The sequence below is a fragment of the Sorex fumeus genome, unplaced genomic scaffold (genome assembly GCF_029834395.1).
Source record: "Sorex fumeus unplaced genomic scaffold, SorFum_2.1 ptg000063l, whole genome shotgun sequence".
Taxonomy (NCBI): Eukaryota; Metazoa; Chordata; class Mammalia; order Eulipotyphla; family Soricidae; genus Sorex; species Sorex fumeus.
In genome coordinates this window covers 8439296-8449814 of record NW_026606120.1, presented here as the reverse complement: position 1 = coordinate 8449814, position 10519 = coordinate 8439296, and the positions used below count along the sequence as shown (strand labels likewise).

The 10519-nt window shown below is 53.5% G+C and overlaps 1 protein-coding gene across 14 annotated transcripts in view; it reads left to right on the top strand.

The window, feature by feature from the left end:
- The window catches only part of MEGF11 (multiple EGF like domains 11), a 311370-nt gene that overhangs the window by 57136 nt on the left and 243715 nt on the right, over nucleotides 1-10519 (top strand). The window lies entirely within an intron of this gene.

The following is a 10519-nucleotide window of genomic DNA, read 5'->3' as shown; positions in this document are numbered from 1 at the left end:
GAATTTTTTTGCCAGCAGATAGCAATTGGTTGTCAAGATGGGGTGAGGTGGGGTCCTCCAGTGAGTAGGGGGGAGGGTACACAGAGCCTTTTCAGTGGAATTCAGCAGCTGTTAAATGAGATGCTCATTGAAATGTTAAATGAGACACTGATTTCCTGAGGCTCCAGGTAGGAGTTCCGGTGACCCAAGGATGTGCTCTTCCTGCTCCTCAGGTCTGACAAAACCCAAGGGTGTGACACGGCCCTTCCCAGGAACACTGCACAGGAGCTCCACTTTCAACAATGCAGACCCTGATAACCCACCCCCAGTTTCTTCCCTAACAGCTGGGCTAAAAAGAGGGATCCCTTTATTCTAAACACCCAAGGGTGGTTCTTGCCCAGGTTGACCATAACTAAATGGTCAGAGATGAGACTAGGAGAAGGAGAGCCACGAGTGAGCGGTCCTGTAGATAGAGCCATGTGCTGTTAGGACTCCTTTAGTCGTTGTTTGTTAAACTTTATTTAACACTGTAGTTTACAGAGTTGCTCACATTACAGTTGTTTCACGAATTCAGTATTCCAACACCAATCTCACCACCAGTGTGACCTACCTTCTGTCATTGTCCCAGTTTTCCACCTCACCCCGAAAAGTCTGTCCCCTTGGCAGGCATGAAATAATTTATTTTATATGACTTGTTACAACAATACATCAAACGGAATTATTAAAAAATAGTTCAGTAAAAGAAATTTTGTGAAAATGGTTTCATTTCATGAAAATGAAAATGTCATCTATATATGACAATGGGGTCATGAAAGTAATTGTCTGAGAGTTTACTGGGCTGTTTGTTGTTAGTTGAGCCTTCTGTGTTATTCTGTTTATTGAGCTTAGTGGGCTTGTGTGCCACTTCCCTATCTGGTTTGCTGTGCTCCCAATGGGCTGTCAGTACTGTGGGATTTGAAACATGTACTCCAGGAGCTCCAGGATCCAGGAGAATCATCCCAGTTCTCGGCCCACCCCCTCCCAAGGGCATCCCAGAGCAGACCGTTGTGCCCGGCTCTGCATCTGCTTGCTGTAGCATCTCTTCCGAGATTAGTCATGAAGCTGAATGGTTGTTTACATGGCGGAACTGTGGGATGCAGGACCCCTTTATTCGAAGGCTGATCTCCTGTTTTTTTTTCTGCGGCGTGAAATGGGGGTGCTAGTAGAACTTAGTCATGTGTCAAACGATGCCATCTGGGCCACATGATGGGCCACAGTGACCGGGGACCCTGGCACGTAGCTTCAGTGGACAAGTGCAGCTGTGCTTGATGATGTTTGCACCACCAGGACCAGTCCACTACCAATCCATTTGCAGAGGAGTCCTGGCTTCATGTTGTGTGTGATGTAGACTACAAGAGACTCTGAGAGGGCTGCAGAATCTGTATGTGGCTGAAAAATAATATTTTTTGCCTTTTTTTTTCTTTGTGGGTCATACCCAGCAATGCACAGGAGTTACTCCTGACTTTGCACTCAAGAATTACTCCTGGCAGTGCTCAGGGGACCAGATGGGATGCTGGGAATCGAACCTGGGTTAGCCTCGTGCAAGGCAAATTCCCTACCCGCTGTGCTATCACTCCAGCCCTGCTGAGTTACAGTTTGACAAAGCTCTGCTAGCCCCTCTGATGTGTGTGTGTGTGTGTGTGTGTGTATGTGTGTGTGAGTGCTTGCACACATGCATGAATTTTACTTGTTTAGAAACTTCCTTGTTTAAAAACTGCACCCAACACTGTTCTTTGATAGTTGTTTGTGCTTAAGTGTATCTTTGTGATAGGATGTCTGTTAAGGTCAGAATCCTGCCTTTGGAAAAGATACAGCTTAGGTCACATATGAACATTTTATACCTTATAATGAAGGGATTCTGTTAAAAATTGCATGAAGTTCAGAAGTAAATGAGCAGCAGGCTGGCGTCGGTGTGAACTGGTCCTGGGAACGTCATTGAAACTCTGGCCTACACCGGGCTCATGGGGCAGGGGTCACAGGGCAGAGGTCACAGGGGCCGGGCTGGGACACAGGAACTTCCTCAGCACTCTTTTCCTCTACTCTATTTAAATGGAGAGTCAGAGTGAGATCGTAATTGAATTGTGGCCGTAGAACTAGACAACTTAACTAGAGCCCCCTCTTGCTACACACTCCAGAATTTAATTTTCCAAATAAACTCAGTGTGGCTTTGATGCCCGGGGAGGATCAATAGAATGGAAATTGCTTGCAGTTTCCCCTCAAGTGTTACAATGGATTACTGCGCTCACATTTCCCTGCTGTGCTCCTTTTTTTCCTGCTGGAGAGAGCTTGGTATTCATGCCAGGCACATAGTGTTTGAGGAAACAACAGGGCAGGGGGGACGAAGAAAAAAAAGAAACTCTAGCCCATGCCGAGGCGGAGACCCTGTCCTCCTGTCCGGGAGGCTGGTGGGGGCACTTGGTGGCTGGAGGGACGAGAAGGCACTCTGCAGTGAGTGGGCTTGGCAGAGGATTTGGGGAGCAGGTTCTGAGAGAAGGAATGTGGGCTGTGCCGGCCCTGAGGCTACTGAGCAGGACCAACAGAACTCGGGCATCCCCTCTGGGGCCTGGGGAGAATGTTCCAGTTCCTGCACCTTTTCTCAGTACAGCCGGTCATGGCAATGCTCTGCTGACCCTGTCCCTTTGTGTTTCTTTGGGGCACAAATTGTGGACAGTGATCATGACCCACAGACACCCTCTGGGGTTTCAATCTCGAGTTTTCAACTCTGGAGCAAACTTTGCAACATGGTCAAGTCTTGCAGCTGGTTTTCAGCTTTCCTGGGAGATGCCGTGTGCAGTGGGCAGGGAGATGGGGCTCTTAGGATCAAGGCGTCAGGTCCTGCCCCACCCCCACCCCCTGGGGATTCTGGAAAGATCTGTTCCTGGTCAGGGAGGGTAGACAGGCTGGGGCCAGGCAAACAGGAAGCCACAGTGAGATCTGGTGGCTATAATGAGTGCAAACCACTGTGGGACAAAGGGGTGGGCGGAAATAAGGAAGAGTGGGGTCTTTAGTCCTAAGCAGTTTCTAGAATGTTCCGCAGCCATCTGGCTTTAGTTGGTGATGTCAGGCAATTGCCGGCTTTGCATTTGGGGGAGCAGGATCTGGGGGTGGGGGTTCCCCGTGGCGTGCCTTATCCTTCTCGTATCCTTCCTCTTGGCTGGAGCGGGCATGGAAGAGGCAGTGGGGCGTGGCAGAAGGGGAGTTCCTGGCTCTGGTGCTCGCTAGTCTTACTGGGGGTGCCTCCAAGCCACGTGTGGCAGAGGTTTCAGATTCCCGCCCCTATAGCGGGCCATAGCTCCTGGGGCTGACAGATGGGCCATACTCTGAGCTATCTGGAGAGTGAAAGTTCTAGAAAATTAATTGGTGGCAATAGATACCAGCAACCCAAAGCTTGTGGGAATTTATGGGTGAGGGTGGGGCGTTTCCTTTTTGTCATGGTATATGTTATCGGTTGGGCAGTGTGGTCCCTCTGTCTTTGAAACATTAATAACGTTCTCACAGTTTGGCGTCTCCCAGAGCCTCTTAATGAACTAACTTCCTGGCTCACTCCTGGTGTGTCTCTCCGACTCCCAGGCCTAAGGGAGTTGGTCCTTCTGCAGCACTGGGGCCTGCAGGCAAGCTTGACCCCAGTAGCTGGTGCTCAGGGCTGCGTTGCAGGGCAGAAGCAGCTGCTGCCTTCCCTTGGGGGCCCGGCCCAGACCCGGCCTGGCCTTCCCGACTGCAGTTCCCTCCATCTTCCTCTGAGGGAGGAGCCAAGGAGACACCCACCATTCTGTGCATGACCCCCCGAGGAATGCTGCAGAGACGGGGCTGTGATCTATGCGTCCTGGGTCGGGGGACCCTGAAATAACAGGAAGGTGTCCTGAATTATCACTCAGAAGTCAGGACCCCCATCTAATGAATGGTTCCCAGTCTCCTTCGCCTCCTCTTCCACAGGCACTTCCTGTACCGAGAACAGACTGCTGAGCTGGGGATGGACCGTGGGGCTGAACAGACAGCCAACTTGAGGGGGACAGACAGCCAAGTGGGGACAGACCCAAGCCGGGATTCCCAGATAAGCGGGGCACCCCGTGTTACTTTGTGGAGCCCACGATATTTCCAGGGCATCGGTGGGGGGTGCAATGAGGAAAAAAAAATCAGCAGCACAGCTGTGACCGATTTAAAACTGTGACATTCCCCTCCTGTCCCCCTCCTGGAAGCGGAGGAGAGGAATTATCGAGTATGTGACACCGGAGGAGAAAGATCACCGCGCATGTTAAGCGGGGGAAGAGTGATGGTTGAATACATGATGTAAAAGGGGAGAGTCGCCACAAAATTAAATACAAAAAAATTCAGTGGAAAATAATTATTGTCGATACATTACAGCCTTGACATATGGTAAGTTTCCCTACTTGAAAAGCCTCGGGTGATTTCTGGGTGACCCGTTTAGCAGCCTAGGTTCCACTGCCCCCTGCCCCCCCCCCCCATCCTGCCAGGTCTCTGTGCTATGCCAGGAAGCAATTTGAGGTTTGAAAACCCCTTGTGTGTGCCGGGGGGTCCCTCCTGCCCATCCATCTATATGGGTAGCTTCTGGGGGCAGGGGGAGAACCCCAACCTCCAGATGATCCCTGGGTTTTCTGAGCCTTTCTCAGCCATGTCAGCAGGAACCCACCCGGGGGTCTCCCCAGAGTGGCCGCTGACCCTTCTCTCCTGCCTCTCAAGCTCAGCTGGGATGCAGTGGGAAGCAACTGGTAGGGGAGGAGGACACAGAGGGGTTGGCTGGGTGAGGGGAGTGTCATTGCTTGAGGCTTAGACTGTAGAAGCTGTTTCCAGACCCGGCTGCCAGCCTGTGTCGTCAGGTTCTGCTGGTGTCAGGTGCCGGGGACGTTGTTGTGTCATTGTGACATTGGCCCAGGAAGTTGTGGCTCAGGTCTTGTGGCCCAGATCCACTCTATTAAAATGTCTATTTTGTGAGGGCATTCACCCAGAGGTGCTCAGTGACAACTCCCAGTGGTGCCTGGGGGACCGTGAGGTGCCCAGATGGAACCAGGCCTCCAGCGTACAAACATGTGCTCAGCCCATTGAGCTACCTCTCTGGCCCACAATTCATTCTTTTGTTTGATTTGGGGGCCATACTCCATGTTGCTCAGGACTTACTCTTGGCTCCACACTCAGGACTGATTCCACGCAGGTCCGAGGGACCAAATGGAGTGCCAGGGATTGAACCCAGGTCAGCCACATAAAAGGCAGATGCCACCCCCACTGTCCTATCCCTCTGAACCCTTGAATGCGGATTTCCCCTCCCTCCCTCCCTTCCTTCCTTCCTGCCCTCCTTCCTTCCCTCCCTCCTTCCATCCTTCTTTCCTTCCCCTTCCTTCCCTCTCTCCCTTCCTCCCTCCCTCTGTCCTTCCTTTTTGTCTTGATTTTTGGGCAACACATGGCGGTGCTCATGCCTCTCCCCTAGCTCTGTGCTTGGTGGTTGCCCCCAGCTGTGCTCCAGGGATCCACGTGATGCTGGAGGTCAAACCAGGGTCACTTCCTGGACCTGTTCTAGCTCTCTAGGCCGGGGATTGGCAGTTCCAAGAGGAGGGACTATTGCCCAAAGGGGAGAGATGAAGAGATGGAGGGAAAAGTATCCCAGGCCATGGAGCAACCCTGAAGGCATGCTCCAGCTTCTGGAAGATTCCATGGGGCAGGGGCAGGTCTGGTCTGGCAGGGGTAGGTTTTGTGTGTCCCTGTCACCCCTTGGGGTGACCCACATGGAGGTATGCTCTGTGGTGAGGCGGGACGGGAAGGGGTGGTGTGGTCAGATGGCAGAGCCTTTGTGGGGCCGCCCGGGGCTCACCCCTCTCTTTGGACCAGGTCTTTGGGGTAACTGAAAGCAGAAGGCCGCACTGCAGGGGTCACCATGCCTTTCCCAGCTTGGTGAGAAGAGCACGAGAGCGTGAGGGCCCGAGGAGCCTTCAGGATGGAGCCAGCCTAGGTGCCCACAGAGGGTTGGGTTCTGTGTCCCTTCTGAGCTTCTCTGGGTCTGACGTGGAGGTGGGCTGACCAGCAGGGTCGAGGTCAGCGTGATGCAGGCACAGGCTGCAGAGCAGAGCAGAGGGGAAGGGGGAGGGCGAGGGAGAGGGAGAGGGCAAGGATGGACAGTAGTGGGTCCTGCCCAGGGATCTCGGCTCCTGCTTGGAGGATGGGGTTGGCTGTCCACTGCAGTCTGGTGGCCGTGATAAATGCATGTGCATGTGTGTGTGTGTGTGCATGCACGTGTGTGCATGAATGTGCATGTGTTCGTGTGTGCATGTGTGCGTGCGTGTGCATGCACGTGTGTGCATGAATGTGCATGTGTGCATGAATGTGCATATGTGCGTGTGTGTGCATGTGTGCGTGTGTGTGCATGTGTGTGTGTGTGTGTGTGTGTGTGTGTGTGTGTGCACGCGCGGCGTGTGTGAGCTCTTCCATCTTGCGACCTAGAGCCGGGCTTTCCCCGCAGCAGGAAGGGCTGTGCGGAGCAGGGCCGCCGGGATTAATAAGCGCCCGAGACGGCGGGATATTGAACTCCTTCCTTCAATCAATCCTTAACCGAGAAACGAGGGAATGAAATGCTGGACAATTAGTGGGTAATGATGACCTTGAGGGGGAGCGAGGCGGCGGGGGGGCAGCAGGAGGGGGCCTCCTGGCAGGGAGGGGGAGCCAGGAGGTGCTTCCAGCTTGGGTTTGGGGGCTCCACGGGAGAAGTTTCAGCCTGATCTTGCTGGGTGACCCTGAACCCTGAGTCTCCCTCCTCCCTGTCCCTTCTCCAGGCCCTGCCACCCACTCCCCCACACCCCCACACACTCTGGGTGAAAGCGAGCATTTTCCTACTCTGGGTGTTGGTGTGTGTGTGGGGGGGGGGGGACGGATTTTCTCATTGTTTGCGATCAGAGCTGGAGGTCAGAGCAGGGATCAGCTGAGCCAGGTGTCCCCCCCGACCCCGGCTTTTTTTTTCTTTTTAGGTCACATTCAGCCATGCACAGGGGTTACTCCTGGCTCACGCACTCAGGAATTACTCCTGGCAGTGCTCGGGGGACCATATGGGATTCTGGGAATCGAACCCGGGTCAGTCACATGCAAAGCAAACACCCTCCCCTCTGTGCTATCGCTCCAGCTCCACCACCACCACCCCCCCACGGCTTTTGCAGCATGTGCTGTCCAGCTGTCCTTCCCCAATGGACCTCTGCTCTGGGAGCAGAGGTGCTGCACTTCCCAGGAGCCTTCTAGGGGCCTCCTCAGAAAGCAGATCATTCCACTCCCGAGGTTGGCGGGATGTGATTTGTTCTTCAGAGAGAAACCCCGGGAGAGGAGGGAGCCAGGCGGGACGGAAGAAGGGGATGAGTGAGGACCAGAAGGAAGTGGCTTCAGGGTGGCCATTGGGGAAGGGTCAGGGTGGTGCCCTGGGTGTGGCCAGCCCTTGTATGATTAGTCCTGCAGGGACCAGAGCAGGGCCTGATCTCTGTACAGTGGATCTAGTACAGAGGAGCAAGTTCTGGAATGTTCCCTGAAGAGGCCGGGCAAAAAACTCTCATGTTCTAGAAGGGCAGCCAAGCAGGTGGAGCCTTCACTGGCTGTTGGGCACTGTGAGGAGGTGACCGCAGTTTATCCGCACAACTCACTCTGCAAGGAAATTTTGATCTCTGCTGAATGGACAGGAAGGCAGAGCTCAGGATGGCCAGGTGACAGGTCCCTCAAGGATCCCCGAGGAAAGAACTACATGGTGCAGTTGGCTACGACATGGATGGAACTAGGGGACATGCTGATGACATCAGCTGGAAGGAAAGGGACCGACACGGAATGATTGCTCTCCTTGGGGGGCTTAAACTCACAGTGAGGGACAAATACAGTGTAGTAAGAGAACTGAGTTTGGGGAGGGGGTGAAGGAAGGGGCGTTGGGGTGTTTGGGGGAGGGAGGTGGGTGCACTGGGGAGGGTGTGGTGTGGGGATGCTGTGCATGGGAAAACACCACCAGCAGCATTGCAAATCACTGAACCTCAATCGATCCAAAAAAGAAAAGAAAAGAAAGAAAGAAAAAGTGTATACTGTTGACTGTCCCAAGTGAACGCAACGTGCTTCTAATGGTTTGTACTATGATAAATCCTCACTTGATGTTATGGGGGATAAGAGACTGGAATTTAGGAAACAGCTGTATAAAATGGATCTCGAGTAGTATCTTCTGGGGAAGATCCTTTCCTACCGTGTGTCTTATTTATGTACATAAGGCTATGTACAGAGAGAATATAAAATAAAAATCTGTTATGGTAAAAAATAAAAGGAAGATAGCCCGGAGCAGGCAAGGGCCCAACTGGGGCATGGACTTAGTTGGGCCTCCATCCAGGGGACGGTTGGGGCTGGGGCCATACTACAGCGGGCAGGGCACTAGCCTTATATGAGGCCAACCAGGCTCCATCCCCAGTACCCCATATGGTCAGGAGTAAGCCCAGAGCACAGAGCCAGGAGTAAGCTCTAAGCACTGCTGGATGTGGCCCCCAAATCAGGGGAAAAAAGGTATGGGGGCGAGGGAGAAATGACCTAATCTGGACTGGGTATTAGACTCTGTAGACTCGGGGGCATTAGCTCAGCACCCATCTCTCCCTGCCTTTCCTCTGCTGCTATCTCCCTAACTCACACCCCAGCTCTTGCCTGGAGATCTGGCGTTGGGACTCTAGGGTGAGACCAGAGCCTCTTGGATTCTGTCTTTTCAGAACCCAAAGGAGTCTCACTTAATTTCAATTTCAAGTAACAAGTTGGGGTTCCTTCTGGATTTTGTTTCTTCCTTCTTTCCTTTCTTTCCTTCCTTCTCTCTTCCCTTTCTTTCTTTCCTGCCCTCCCTCCTTCCTTTTTTCTCCTTCCTTCCTTCCTTCCTTCCTTCCTTCCTTCCTTCCTTCCTTCCCTCCCTCCCTCCCTCCCTCCCTCTCTCCCTCCCTCCCTCCCTCCCTCCCTCCCTCCCTCCCTCCCTCCCTCCTTCCTTCCTTTTTTCCTTCCTTCCTTCTTTCCTTCCTTTCTCCCTCCCTCCCTCCTTTCCTCCCTCCCTCCCTCCTTTCCTCCCTCCCTCCCTCCCTCCCTCCCTTCTTTCCTTCCTTCCTTTTTTCCTTCTTTCTTTTTTCCCTCTCCCCCCTCTCTCCCTTGCTCCCTCCCCTCTCTTTCTTTCTTTCTTTCTTTCTTTCTTTCTTTCTTTCTTTCTTTCTTTCATCTTTGGCACGCAGATTCTTAGTACATCTGATAACCCCAAATAAATTGTGCCTTGAATTTATGTTTTCTCTGGGCTCTCAGAACCCCACTCCTAAGATATCACGGAGAAGGGACCCTGATAAAACTGTGTACTGCACACATGCTTGGTGTGTGGTCAGCAGAACGTGCTGGCTCCTGCTCTGCCCCATGCAGGGGGACGGACACTTCGTGTGTCCAGCACTGCTGGTAGTTCAGTCAGGATGGAGCCGCTCTGCTCTGAGCTTCTTCTCCAGCGTGAACCTCCCAAATCAGATGACACCGAGCAGGGAAGCTTCAGGTAAGGAACCAAGGACGTGGCAGCTTCAAAAGCTTTGTCAAGGAAGGCATCAGTACCGGCTGGAATTAACTTCGGCTATTCCTGTGTCAGAATAATCATGGAAAAGCTGGCAAGGGCTGTGGGTTCATGGCTGGTTAATTGGCTTTCACTTCAGACTGTGAGAAATGATATTTTACAAGAAGAATGAGTGAAGGGTCACGGGGGGTGTTGAGAAAGGACAGAGACAGAGAGAATGACTTTGCTTGCCTTTCCTGGCAAATTTGGCACTGCTAATCTGGCCAAGACTTCGAAGTCCAGAGAGCCGGGACATCGTTGGGGGCGAGGATAGCAGACGAATCCAGGTAACCAGGCAGTTTGTTTGCACCCGTCCCTCTCAGAAGCCAGGCTGGGCAGCCTTGAACAATCAGTCTTCTGAGTGACTGTGGTGGGTGAGCACCCGCGCAGGGGTGGGACCCTGGGCTCCTCCCGGGTTCTGTACCGGGGTTCAGAGTAGCCCTTCAGGGTTGTCCGTGTGGGGCTGGGGTCTTGGCTGTGCCCCCTTCCTGGAAGCCCCCAGCTGCTGCTCTGAGCCTGGGGGGGGCAGCAGGGAGGGGAGAGGAGAGGTGGGAGCAGCCCTTGGTGAAGGGCCAGCAGGGGTGTAAGCCCACGGGGGTGAGGGGCATGGAAGGACAGAGAGAAGCAAGAGAAACGTTCCTTCCTCCTCCACCGCTGCCTCCCCTGGGCTACCTGGGATGGACATAAGTGCCGCTACTTCTAACCCAGTGCTTGGTGACAAGGTGTCAGTCCCCACCTGCGAGGCACATGACCGGACTCTCCACACTCCTGTCCCACACTCAACGAGGAGATGGCACTCTCCGCCCTCCGTCTCATGGACAATGCTCACAGCGCCATCTGTGCCCGTCACAGAGGGTCTGGGTCTCTGTTCCCTGTGCCCCCCCCCCCCCGCCCCATCCTTTGGAACCGTGTTTCTGCACAGAGAGACCCAAG